The following is a 14,639-nucleotide window of genomic DNA, read 5'->3' on the forward strand; positions in this document are numbered from 1 at the left end:
TTGTCACACACACTTCCACATAAAAATGATGCGGGTTTATTGTTAAGATGACAATCTTAACCTCATTCATGCTTATTCAAACAGGGTTAAAATAATGTGGTCTAGAGATTTATTGCAACCAAGAAAAGAAGCAATAAGAAATAATAAAGAATGATTTTATTATAATCATAGTGGAAACATGTGCCCTATCGAGGCTCGGGGGTCGGGTTGTCCCCGAGGAGTAATCTCTAATAGTCATCAGGTCTATACGTCCCTATTGGAAGGAGAAGAGCACTTGATGACGACGACCGGCCTTGACGCTTGTGAACCGGCCCTCCTAAAGATCTGGCTTAAAGAACGTCGAGAAGGATCTTGGTTCCTCTTCGTCCTTTGATCTTTATTAGGGTTGTATCCTAACCCTTGTTTCCCCGGATTGTCCTTGATAATAGGTAGCTCGGGAATTCCTTGGGAATCCTTGCCAAGTCCTTGTCCTGGCAAGTATCCGTTCTTGGTGAGCATGGAGGCTACCTTTTTCATTTCTCGGGGAAACGTTTCAACATTGGCAATTTCCAATGCTTGGAAGGCGGTTTCTAAAGCTTCCTCCGCTGTATCCACATAAGGTATGGTGGATGGCTTGCTGATGAGTATATCGTCTTCAGCTTGTACAGTCACCAGCTTGTCATCTACTATGAACTTGACTTTCTGGTGGAGCGTAGAAGGAACAGCTTTCGCATCATGAATCCAAGGTCGGCCGAGGAGACAGCTGTATGCAGGAGTAATGTCTATCACTTGGAATTCGACATTAAAGATAGTGGGTCCAATTTGGATTGGAAGATTGATTTCTCCCACCACTTATCTTTTAGAACCGTCGAAGGCTCGAACGATCATGTTGCTCGGGCGCATTTGGACTCCCTTGATTGCCACTTGATCAAGCGTTCTTTTGGGCATCACATTCAAGGAAGATCCGTTGTCTACCAAGACTTTTGCGATGTGATACTCCTTACACTTTACAGAGATGTGCAAGGGCTTGTTGTGATTTGGTCCCTCGGCGGGGATCTCTTCATCGGTGAAAGTGAGGTGATCATTAGCCGTGATGTGACTAACAATCCCCTCAAACTTGTCTTGGGAGATGGTATGCGACACATATGCCTCGTTCAAAACTTTCAACAGAGCTTGCCGATGCGGTTCGGAGCTTAGGATCAACGACAACAGCGTAATCTTTGCTGGCGTCCTATGAAGTTGATCCACGATGGAGTACTTGCTTTGTCGGATAAACTTTAACAGCTCGTCTGTCTCCTCCTCGGATTCTTTTTCCTCGGTTTTCTTTTCTTCTTTTTCTTTATTCTTGGGGGTTTTATCATGAAGATCTTCGGGAGTGTAGATCCTGCCACTCCTAGTCATGCCCCCAAGTCCAGCGATGTTGGAAATATCGCTGTCGGCAGAAGAATGGATGTCTTATATCCATGGCACAGCCTTATTTGATTCGTAGGGAAAAGGCCTTGGAGCGATGATCCTTAACGGTGTCGGACATTCCCCTTTGTTTGTCTTGATTACCAACAACGGAGTTGACCTATGCTCGCTTGGCGCGGTTGTTGGTTTGCATTTAATTACCAATGGCGTGCGATCCATTCTGAACATACGCATCGATTAATTATTTCTTTTTATTAATGTTTATTAATAAATTACTTGGAGAGATGTATGCAAATGAATGACTATGAAATGCAAAGGCAATTGAGAGATTTCATAAATCAAAGCTCGATTTTATTGATCATAGAAAGTGTACAACTTATCATACAATGCTTTGAAGCAATTTTTTTACAATATGAGAAAAGCCGGTAAAAACCCACAGGCGGGTTCATATTTCTTCTCCATTCGTTTTCGGCTTCCTCTACATGGCGTGCCATTGCTTCAACTTGCGTATGGACCGCTTGGCTCATATCATCACTGATCTTCTGAGCGTCCTTCGCTTTTTGAATGTGATAGTTGATCATGGCCTGCAGCTCATTGAGCTCGTCTTCGGCTCGATCCTTCTCCTCTCGGAGTCTAGCCATTTGTGCTAGTCCTTCCCTTTCCCTCTTGCGGAAGTTAGAAAAGCTTGCGGTTTGTTGTTGAGCAACTTCCCGCCATTGTTGTGCGTCGGATCGAGTCAAAAGCAGATCGTCTTGCATGTCCTTGATCAACTGTGCCTGCTTTGCATGCTCGGCTTCAAGGCGTGCTATTTTTGTGTTGACTTCTTGGAGTTGACTACTCGGTTCAACCTTTGGCATTTTGGATGCCCGAGTAGCCTCCTCATTGAGGTTAGCACATTCATCCTTGAGCCGCTCTATCTCGTGATCTTTCTTCTTGCATTGCCTTTGTAGACCATCAATGATGAAACTGGATTCTTCATTTTTCTCTTCAAGAACTCTCATCTGAGCTCCCATGATTTCCAGTTTCTTGGTCAAGGCGTCGACTTGTTCTTGTATTAACCTCCTTGTAGTTGTGGTTGCGCAAGAGGTGGATGGTTGGGACACCCCTCTCTCGCTCCTCCATATCTCGTAGTCGGTGGAGGCGGATACCCGAGGCTTTCCAAGCTCTCGATCTCCTTCATAGATTGGTTTCTCCCACGCTCTAATGACAGCGTGCATATCCCTCAGATGCTTGGAATCAAAGGAGAAACACAACCCTCCAAGCTCCTCTTGAACAGGAACAATCTGAGTCCTCATCAGTTGTCTCATAACCAATCTAGGTGAGTAGGCTATGCAACCTCTGAGGCCCATCAATGGTATGCTTGGATAACTACCGCATCTTGTCAATACATTGCTCGGACGGAACCAAGGGCAAACCCACGTGAAGTGCTCAATACTCCACTGTTCCATCTCTTCCTTCCATTCGGAAGCATATCGGCGGCGTACGGGGATCTTCGAAAAACTTCTCAAAGGATCGGGCAAGGTCCCCAGGTGACTAGAGGCATAAAAGTGTGTGATGCCCCACACATACAACAAAGAGGTGCAGCATCGAATAGTCTTCCCTTGCTTCTGCTGAGATAAGTTGACAGAAAGCAAGGTGTCAGCAAGAATGGCAGGCACGGGACTCTTCATGTGTACGTCCCAAGCGAAGAAAGCGTCCATGGCAGCGTGGTCCACTGTGTTAGCGTGAAAGGGGAATAAGATCGTCCCAAACACGGCTAACGCTAGAGTCTTGTTGAAAGCTAACCAATCTCCCTCATCAGCCAAGGAGGAAAGGTGGTCTTCAATCATAGCAAGCTTCCAACCCCTGATACTGCCGTTCCCCACTAAAGCGGATGATCGTGATGGCAGTTTGACTTGAGTTGCGACCCTCTCTACGGCCACATGATTTTCATGGAAGATATAGACCCCGGCTGATTTGGGCCATCGAAGCATGAGCTCGTACTCCTCGAGAGTAGGAACTAAGTCAAACTGAGAGAACTCGAAACAATGCAGATCGAGACTCCAAAAATGGACCAATGCTCTCAGAAAAGCTGGATCCACACAAATCTTCATCAAGTCGAGGACTCGTCCATAAGATTTTTCGAACTCCAAACGAGCCTCTCGCGGCATCAAGGAACAAAGGTGATCCAACCTCTCGGCACGGTACAATAAGAAGTCCACTTTCTTCAATTGCCCTTGTATTCCCCTAGATCCCTCCATAATCTACAATAAAATGCATGATATGAAATGGTGATGTTGAATATGCATGCATAGTGTTTATTTAACTAAGCATTATCATGTTTTCGGGATATTCCTAAAATGATGCATGATATTGCTTGGTTTGGATAAATAACCCTTTTTTCTTTTTTTTTTTGGGTATTTTTTTTTTGTATTTTTTTGGGTGAAAAGGGAAACTACCTATATGAATGTGATGAAGGTAGATGTTAACACCATGCAATGGAAGATTCTTATTCCTATTTATTCTTATTTTAAAAAGGAATGTTGTATGTTTAAAGAAATGCAATGTATGCTCAAACAATTTCACATAATCAATGCACAAACAATTCACTCATCCACGAACAGTCACGAGCGAATCACGAGGTAGGGGTATCCTGCAGAAAAGTGCATATTCAAGGTGGTTCTAACTGTTCTCACCGGTCTGAGGCCCCCAAGGTGCCCCCATTATAGGGACCCAATTCCTCTCGTCGTAAGTCGATGGAAAGCTCCAACGCACTGTCGGACTTGAGTTCATGGTTATCACCTTGAGTGATGCTTTCCGACAACGGTCTACGGGCACCTATAGACCCATTCGACAACCGGCCGTACTAACATCCACTCCCTATGGCTTACCACTCATGCCCCCGGGTATAGAGGGAACTGTTGTGTGCAAAGGTTCGTGTGCAGTTTGTATTTCAAACAATTGCGGAAAATTAAACAAACAACAGTTATTAAAGCCAAATAAATAAAGCATGTTATCATACAAGTGAGGGGTAATAAAGTAATTTTAAACTATTATTTTGAAAAGAATCCATCACTAAATGGGACTGACTCTCGAGGCTTCCCCAGCGGAGTCGCCATCTGTCGCCACCCGCCGAAACGGACCTTGGCAATCGCGACGATGGTCGGACTCTTTTTAAAGTTTTGAAAAGTGGTGGATTGATAGAACGACTTATTCTCAAACTGAGACCTTGTCGAGCTACCAATTTTATTAAATGATTCACCAATCCATATTAATCCCAAGCGGGACCCTCTATGGATTAGTGGTTTTCGCAAAAATTAGGGTTCTTGGAGTCGCCACCTATATTTTACTCAAAACATTGGAAAAAGATTTAAGGCAATTGATTTTATAAATCAACTTTGGCCATTACAACCAGAGTTGGGTAAGGGAGTCGGTTACGTGTGGGGAAGGTGTTAGCACCCCCACAGCGCCCCATTAGGGTTCCCTATGACGGATTATTTATTAAATAATAGCGCAAAATTACTAAATTACCCCTATTTATTATAAGCGATTGTAAATTAAATATCTACATGATGATAAATTTAAATATGCAACAATCAGAAAGCGGTAAAAGAAGGGATTTTTAGAAAAGAAACCCTCTTGAAGCGTGCTTTTTATATATCAATGAAGTCTAGGAGGCTTTTTGGCACTCCCTCCCTCTACAAGCTCGCTCGCTCCTTCCTAAAAAATAATTTTTGACTATGGAAATCCAAAAGATTTCCCTTCGACTAAGTTCGAATCTCCAAGCTAAATGCTCGGAATTCCAGAACTTCGTCGGATCGACTCCCAGAGAGATTTCTAGGGCAGAACACTGCTCAAAAACCCCAGAATACTCAAGGAGGGAGTCAAAACTGTGTGGAAAAGTGTGGAATGACGTCCAAATGACGTCCTATTTATAGGGATGAGGCGCAGTACGGCCCCTGGGTTCAATACGGCCCGTATTGAGTTTTTGTACTTCAATACGGCCGTATTGATTTCAGTACGGCCGTATTGTAGTACAAAATGTGCAGTACGGCCGTACTGAACTCCAAGGAGGCCGTATTGAGCTTCAAACCTCCCACTTTCTTATTTTTGGCTACTCTAAGACCTCTAAACCTACAGATAGTCATCCTATGGTCTTCTGGGAGTCCTTCTGGCTGACTTTCCTTTGATCTTTGAGAGTCTTCGAGTCTTATTTCCGACCCGGACAATTTTAGGGGTCTACAACTATAAAAATATACTTAGTTGTTAATCTTGGAGAGGCTTGTTGTAAAAAGAATACTTGGGTAGTTGCTAGAAGAGACAAGTTATAGAATACTTAGGGTTGAGTCAAAAATGACTTGTTGAAAGCATACTTGTATCTTTGTTCAAAGATAGTGATGCTTAATCTGGTTGGATTAAGAACTAGATACATCTTATTGGTTGAGACAAACCAGTATAAAAATACCCACTGTTCCATCTAACTATTCTTTATACTTTAGTCGACTAGAGTTACTACTTTACTATGAAAAGACGTGCAAGTTTTTGATACACTATTCAACCCCCCTTCTAGTGTTTATCTTTTCTCCACAGATATTATTCCCAATTAACGGATAACCCTCCAAAATAAAAGCTTTAGATGATTGCAAGAGGGGTGTTGTTTTTGTAAGAAGCAAGAAAATAATATTTGTGCAAGTGATGGTTTGGTTGTAACAATTTTATGTTTCTAACCATTTTAAAATGATCCTTACTATCCTTAAAACTTCATTTTGATCTAAATTATGTTTTTCAATTGATTTACTCTTAAAGTAAGTCTTGGGAAATTTATTCCACTTAAAAACTCATGTTATATATAAAATTTCAAAGATCAAACTATTAAATTAAAAATTATTAATGTATACATCAAGTCTAGTAATTTTTACAAAATTTGAAAACTATATGATACTGCATAACATTAATTCAAACTAATGTACATATTGCCTTTATGAATATATGTTAATTTTAATTCATGTAACGAAGTATCAAACAGTTTTTGGTAGAACACGAAAAATTCTTATCTTGTCCACAGATGGTTTTGACTTCTGTTTTGAAAATATCATCGGTTAGGCAATGCCCGAAAACCAAACTAATCCCTAATCAATGGTTTTTTAAAAGGTTTGAAGGAGTCGCCACCGATATCTTACTTAAAACATCAGAAAAATGAAAAGATTTTCACAAATCAATTATAGCCTTCAGAGGAAAAATTGGGTTCGAGGGTCGATTACATGTAGAAAAGTTATTAGGCACCCTACAGCGCCCTAATTTGGTACCTATAATAAATTTAGCATAATAAATTGGATTCTATGACACTTTAAAATTTTCAGAGTATTTAGGATATTTATTTCAATTAAACTTTTCTAAAAATGAATATTCAATGAAGTTTCTTAAAGACTTGTTATAGAAGAATGAAACCTATATGTTTTCTTGATTACCCAATAATGAGGTTCAAAGTTAACACCAATATGTAATGCTTTAATTCAGTTTAAACCAACATTATTCATGCACACATGTTAATCAAGAACAATCTTCTTTAATGCACAATCAAGATATTACACAAAGTAAATGATAAGGGTAAGAGAAGATTGCACAAGTCTTTTATCCTGGTTCAGCCACTCCACATGTGACCCACATCCAGTCCTCAATCACAACCTGATCAAGATTTTTTCCACTATCTTAATGAAGAAGGTTTACAAGCATACCACACATGCATATACTCCTACATTCAAGATGACCACTTTCTTGACCTCAAGAAAGCACCCCTTGTAGAAACCCATTACAAGAATTCCTTACCACTTGAGAAACCCTCTCAAGATTTACAAGTATTTACAAAGAATTAAGGAACGAATTCACCTGGAATTCAGAAGAAAATCTTAATCTCTTCCCTTTCAAGAATATGATGATGATGATGATCCTTTCAAAGTTTTTCACAAACGTTTTTCTTCTTGGATTCACAAAGAAAACTCTCCAAGGTTGTCACAAACTTACAAAAATGCTTTTCTAATTTTGATTCTTAATTCTAACTCTGTTCTGAAGTTTCAAAAAGTTCAAACTATTTATAAAAGTTTAAGAACCAGATAATTGATTATTTTAAATAATAATCGATTATTTTGTTCTTCAGGTTTTCTGGAAACCAACCAAGAACAATTTAATCGATTATTTTGTTGGATAATCGATTATTCTAGAGAGTCATTTCTGGGATAATCGATTATTTCACAAATAATCGATTATTGCAGCAAGGCGTCCCATTTTGCTTGTTGCTGGAATAATTTATTATATTTAATGATAATCGATTATTTTGAGTTAGTTTTCAAAACTTTGTTTTAAGTCTCAAAATAACTTCTCAACCTTTTAAACTCATCATAATACACTCCCTAATCAGATTAGATATAGATTTAGCTTATGCACACAACACACACAAAAGATAAACTCAATTAAAACAATTTTATAAACTATTTCCTATTACATAGCACTTTCTTTTGACTTTGTTTTTGACTTCTTTGTTGTCTTTGTTGTTGATGTCCTTGGTACATATTTGTTATCATCAAAACTCTTCAAACTTCAGAGGTGATCTCATCAAGCTCAGGCTCCCCCAATCTCAACACCAAGCTCCTAATTTGGCCCTCTTAGGTTTATGGGCTTTTTGATGCTTTTTTGGTCCATTTTGATGTTATGTTGGGCCTTCCAAAGATTGTTTGTCCCGTTCTAGTAGTCCTTTGTCTTTTTTGGTATCCTAGATGAAATTAGGTGTCTACAACTACTCCTCTTTACTTGTCCTTTGGATGGCCATGTGTTGCCTTTCCAAAGGCAAGTAAAGATGTAGACATTTCGTTTGGGTCTTCTCTTTTTCTTTTCCGTACAGGTGCTTCCACATTGCTTCCTTCGGATAGATGGGTTTACCCATATCCTTGCTCTTAGGGGTAGCCGATTATTAGGTTGCATACTCCATTGGGGAAAGGATGGACAAATATGTACCATCTGATCTTCTATCTTCATGTAGATGCTCCATGATGCTTCTTTTGGTTGTAGGTTTTGTGATGGTGCGGTTAGAATCCTATTTGAGTTTTGTTGGGGAGTATGTTATGAGCTCAGCCTCAATATGCTACACTGATATTTAAGGCTTTAGCTGTCCTTTGAGTGTTCCATGGCATAGCCTCTCAAAACTGTACTAGATTTGAGGATCCTACTAACCTTTTTCGAGTCGTGTTGAGTACCGTCTCTCTAGACTTTTCCCTTTGAAGGATGTGAGTGTTCCTTAGCACAACCTCTCCAAGTTATAGTGGTTTTAAGGGTCCAACCAACTTTTTTGAGTCGTTATTTGAGTATCGTCTCTCCAGACTTTTCCCTTTGAGGGATGTGAGTGTTCCTTGGCACAACCTCCAAGTAGTACTAGTTTTGAGGGTGTTAGAACTCGAAAAATTTTAATCTTGCCCATAGATGGTTTGGACTTCCCTTTAAAAATATCATCAGTTAGGGAATGCTTAGAAACCAGACTAATCCCAAATCAATGGTTTTTGAAAAAGGTTCTTAGGAGTCGCCACTAATATTTTACTCAAAACATCGGAAAAAGAAAAGGTTTTCAAAAGTTAATTATGGGCTTAACAACCAGAATTAGGTTCGGGGGTTGGTTACGCGTAGAAAAGGTATTAGGCACCCTACAATGGCTTAATTCAGTACCTTATGACAATTTTAGCACAATAATAAATAATAGTTTGAATATTTACCCCTTCTATTAATTATTTACGGATAAAAAAAACATATTATCTACATGATTATTTATTAATTACATATAATAATTATAAATAAAATAATAAATAAAACAATAAACAAAATAATAAATAATTTAAATAAAAACAATAAATAAAAGAGAAGAATTTTGAATCTCTAAAGTAAGCCTTTTATAAAGGAATCTTCCCAAATATGCGCAGGGCGCATTTTGGCAACCCTTCGCTCTACATAGGCCGCACTATCACTCAGAGATTTATATAGAGAGGGGGCAAGCTATGCAGCTTCATGTCCCTAATCCCTTGGCCAGAGGGTTTCTTATATAGCCAACTAGGAGGCAAAAGCATAAGAGAGTTATCCGATGTGGGACTAAATTTTATAAAATTGCAATCTCTTTCTAGGCACCATGCAAGACTGTATAGAACTCGTTAACCGTCGGATCATGTTGGTGTTTTTGTGGTATCCTCACAATATATAGATCTTCAATTTCAACGGTTGGATTGTTGAAATTAGGTATGTACTAAGAGATACTAGCATAGAAAAAATGTTATCTAGTACAAGACTCTTGTTTTCCAGTTGCAACGTAAGACCTCTAGAGAATTCATTAACCATTGGATCATGCTAAAAATTTGATGATATCTTCTGAACACATTGATCTTTAACTTCAACAGTCAAATCATAAAAATTAGATCTGTAACGAGAGATATTATCATAACAAAAATGTTTCCCAATGTGTTACCCCCTCAAGGGTCATTTGTCTCGCTCTAGTAGACCTTTGTCCTTCGTTTGGGTACCCCGGATGAAATTGGGTGCCTACAGATGCCCCTCTTTACTTGTACTTTGGATGGCTATATGTTTTTTTTCCAAAGTCAAGTAAAGACGTAGACATTTCGTTTGGATCTTCTCCCTATCTTTTTGTATGGGTGCTTCCACATTGATTCCTTCAAATAGATGAGTTTGCCTGTATCTTTGTTCTCTAGAGTAGCTGAGTGTTGGGTTGCATGCTCCATTGGGGAATAAGGATGGCAAAAGGTACTGTAACATCCCAAATTTTCTACTAATATAATAGTTTAATTATTAGTTATTTTTATATTTATTGGGATTATTTTCTTATAATTTTTTAATTAATTACACAGGTTTTATAGAAAATATTTTAAAGGTTTTAATAATTATGAGTATTTTAATTCAATAATAAATATTTATGAAAAATATTTGTATAATAATTATTAGAGAACTATGTATTCTTATGATGTTTTGTTATAATAAGTATTTAGAGAAAATTATGTGTTTTATTGTAATTATTTATATATATTATTTTAATTATAATTGTGTTGGAAGAAATAGATATATTTTATATATTATATATTTTTTAATTAATAAATATTTTAATTTATTATACTTATTTGGATTGGAAGAAATATGTTTATTAGATATATTATTTAATTATAAGTTTTAATATTTGAGGGAAAGAAAAAGATAATCATGGTTAAAGTATTTTTACTAAAGGGTTAAAGGGAGGTTAAGTTTTTAAAAGAGAGAGAGAGAGAGAGAGAATAGATTAGATTTAAGGTTTTGAATTTTCACGTACGCGCTTTAGAGCTCGAAGAACTTGAAGGAGGAGGAAACCACCCCAAAGTTAATCGTTCAACTTTTTCTACTTAATAAGGTAATGGGGAGTGAGAAACCTCACTCGGGGGTGTGGAAATAATTGTTGGGTAGTCAGATTGGCCGCCAATCATTTGTCTAATGTATGTGTATAGGAACAAGCACTTTATAAAAGTTTTTTGCTTTTCTTTCTAAATATTTTGTTGCATTCCTTGTGTGATTCTAAGTGTAAATTTGTGTTCAATTTCAAATATAGATAAGTTTTGATATGAATTAAAGTGCTCTATGGGTTACTACAGGAAACCCTACGAGAAACGGGAAAATTTTGAATGCTTTATATTTTTCTTTTAAGTTTTCTGTTGTGTTCCTTGATGATTACTGAGCATGAATGTATGTTAAATCTTGATTTTGAATATGCTTTGATATGGATTAGAGTGTTCTATGGGTTCCTACAAGAAACCCTATGAGAATCAAACAATTTTTTGAATGTTTTCTGTTTTGACTTTTGAGTTTTCTGTTGTGTTCCCTGATGATTACTGAGCTTGAATGTATGTTTAATTTTAATTTTGAATATGTTTTGATAGGGATTAGAGTTCTTTATAGGTTCCTACAAGAAACCATACGAGAAATAGGCAAAATATGAATGTTTTCTATTTTTATGTTTGAGTTTTCTATTGTGTTCCTTGATGTTTGCTAAGCGTGAATATGTATTCAATTTCCAAAGCAGATATGTTTTAAGTCATGTTTGAAGGTACTAATTGATGGAATCCTCCCTTCCATGGATGATTTCGGCTCCTTGAAGAGAGACTCCTTGCCCAAAGATCTAGGCTCACCAAAGGATTTAGAAAAGGGACGTTTAAGGTGGAAGATGGATTTTGGTGTGAATAGGTGAAGGTGGGGAAAAATGTATGGTTGCTCAAGGTTGGCTCACTCCAAGTGTAGGTGGAGGCCACTCTAGGGTTTCACTCTCCAAGGGTGGAGAATGAAGTAGGCTAGCCGAATTAACCTAGTGACTAAGGATGAGATTTTGAGGCATAAAATGCTCACTCAATATCATATAATCCAAAGTATTTACAAGGTGTGGGGTGTTGGGTATTTATAGGAGGGGAGACATCTAGGGTTGCATTTGGAGTAGGCAAATGCATTCCAAATAAAATGCAAATGAACCCTAGATGCAACTTGGTGGCCAAGGATGGAATCTTTGGGTTTATATTGGCTATATCTAGGTGCATGATAAGACCATGCAACCTTTGCCTCCACTTGGGCCTAAGCCTTTCTAACACCAAAAATAGACCCAATAAGCACCAAAACTGCGTCACCCTCTAATTAACACCCTAGCCCAAAATTAAAAACCCTAATCATCTAGAGCACCCCATAATACAAGGGTAAAATGGGAAATACAAAAGAAAATAAATTCTAAGTCCTAAATACCCCAAAATACAAGGGTAAAATTGGAAATACAAGTAAAATAAATTCTATGACTAAAATACTCCAAAGTACAAGGGTAAATTTGGAATCAAAGATAAGGGCAAAATAGGAATAAAATAAATGCTATGCTAATAAGAACTTAGGAGCTAAGGTCCAAAAGTGGCCTCACTAACCCATTCCTCTTGCCTCCTTTAATATATCACCTCTTGGTCTTCTCGGCCTTAGTGTTATTCCATCATTCCCTCCCTCTTGAAAAGGATTTGACCTCAAATCAAGAGGTTCCTCATGGTGGGCTTCATGACCAACAAAAACATAAAAATAAGCATTAGAGGTAATAGTATATGATAGAAATGGAAAGTGTATCCTAAGAGGAGTTCTACTAAAAATGCTAAAAAGATTGTCTAAATTAAAAGGACTAGACTTTCTAATGTTAAGGATAGGATCCTCCCCACGGTGAAGTCTAGGTGTATAACTAAAACCTAAAAAGGTAAAAAGACTAAAACTATCGCACACTAATGTATTAGTCCTAAAAACTAAAATATCTTGTTGGAAGTGCCCAATGTAATGACCTAGGTATGTATTGGAAAATAAAGAAAACTTAACTAAAAAATTACCTAAACAACTTTGTATTGCATAATTTGTTAGATACATATGAGAAAAAGGTGTTAAGAGGAGTCTAGGAAACTCATATAATCTAAGTTTGTCTTGTAGGAAAGTATTCAAGTTAAGTTCAAATAAGTTTGAACTTCCTTCAAGATCAAAAGTAGAAGATACAACACCATGAGATGTATCCAACAAACCATACAAACCAAAAGTTGGGTGCTTTATGAAGAAAACTAAAGTAGAAAGAGTCTTAAAGAAAGAAGGCTTATCTTCCTTGGGCACCACCAAGGAAGTAGCACAAGAAGTGGGACTAAGTGAAGTCCAGTTCTTTTTCAGTAAATCTTGAAGTTGAGATTCTTTTTCTTTAAAAAGGATTTGTTTTTGAATCTCTACTTCATGATTAGTGGCAACGTGAGAGAAAGAGTTAAGGTCTTGATGAATAAAGAAAGTCTTTTTTAAATCATTTTCAATGGGAAAGTGACTCTCTTTAAGCATAAGCCCTTTGGAGGAGATATCATCCTCCTTACTCTTCTCTAAGAGTGTTGGTTGTGTTTCATTTTCTAACCACTTTTGAACTTTCTCTATACTTTTCTTCATTTTTTCTTTCTTTTCTCTTTTCTTTTCTTTTTCTTTTCTTCTAAGTTCTTCCTCTCTTTTTTTATTTTCTTCCTCATGCATGCTCTTAGGGATTCTAACCTCTTTGGAATTTTGATACCTAGTTGAGACAACCCTAGGTTTGGATCCATTAGTTTCTCTCCTCTCAACTAATTTTGCAAGTAACCTTTTTATTTCCGCATTATTTTTTTCAAACTCTTTTTCTTTTCTTCTCAATTCTTCCTCTCTTTTTATATTTTCCTCTTCTTTTCTTCTTAGGTACTCTTTGAGTTGCCTAAGTTCATCCCTAACACTAGACTTAGAACTAGAAGAATTATGACCATGTACACTAGAATGAGCACTCATCTTTGATCAAGAAAAGGTTTTCACAAATTCTTGTTTTCAAAAAGGTTTGAAAAAGGTTTTCACAAAGAGTGAGTGATAATAGGGTTTTCACAAAAGGTTTTCAAAGTGCAAGATAGGTAGGAAAAGGCCTAAGTGTACAAAGTGAACTTTCAAAGGGAGGTGGACTACTAGGAATCACTTAAAAACCAAGCCTTATCAAGTAAAAATCACTAAGCCCTTTCCACTTTTCTCACAAAACAAGTTGGCACAATAATAAGGTGTGTGTGTGCACGTTACCCCTAGTAGGCAAAAGCCTTCTAAACGTAAATTGGAGCAAAGATAAAAATCCTAAACAATTATACTATCAAAAGCTTTAAAACATGCAAAAGGAAAGCACTTAAAGCATAGTCTAGTCGAAGTCCTAGGTGAAGGTTTTCAAATCACCTTCAACTACACGAAGCTAAACCAAAATGAAGAGGTTTAAGAATGGCCAATTTACAAACCAAAATAAAGAAAGAAGGCCCAAATACAAGTGGCCCAAAAGAAATCAAGCAAAAATATGAAAAGACAAAATTTTAGGTCTTCAACTCTTCCACTTTGGTTCCTTCACAAAGAGTAAACTTGTTAGTCCTCTCCAAGTGTTTAATCATTCTTTTTGTGTGGTTGAAATCCCTCCAAAGGCTAGGTTTGGATTCGGTTCACTCCTCCACTCAAATCCACCAAAAGTTTGCTAGTTTGCTAGATAGGTTCTTCACCTACATTCAAAATGAAACCAACCCAAAGAGCAAGAGTCCAAGGAATAAAAACTGAAAAAGCACAATTAGGAAAAGCTAAACTCAGAGAGAATTGATTGAGACAAAACAAAAGAGGCCAAATAAAAGACAAACTAAAATTAAGACACAATTAAAAAGGAAGCACACAAAAGAGTAATCCTAGAA

Source organism: Cajanus cajan, chromosome 3, assembly GCF_000230855.2.
Source record: "Cajanus cajan strain Asha chromosome 3, NIPB_CcT2T_4, whole genome shotgun sequence".
NCBI lineage: Eukaryota > Viridiplantae > Streptophyta > Magnoliopsida > Fabales > Fabaceae > Cajanus > Cajanus cajan.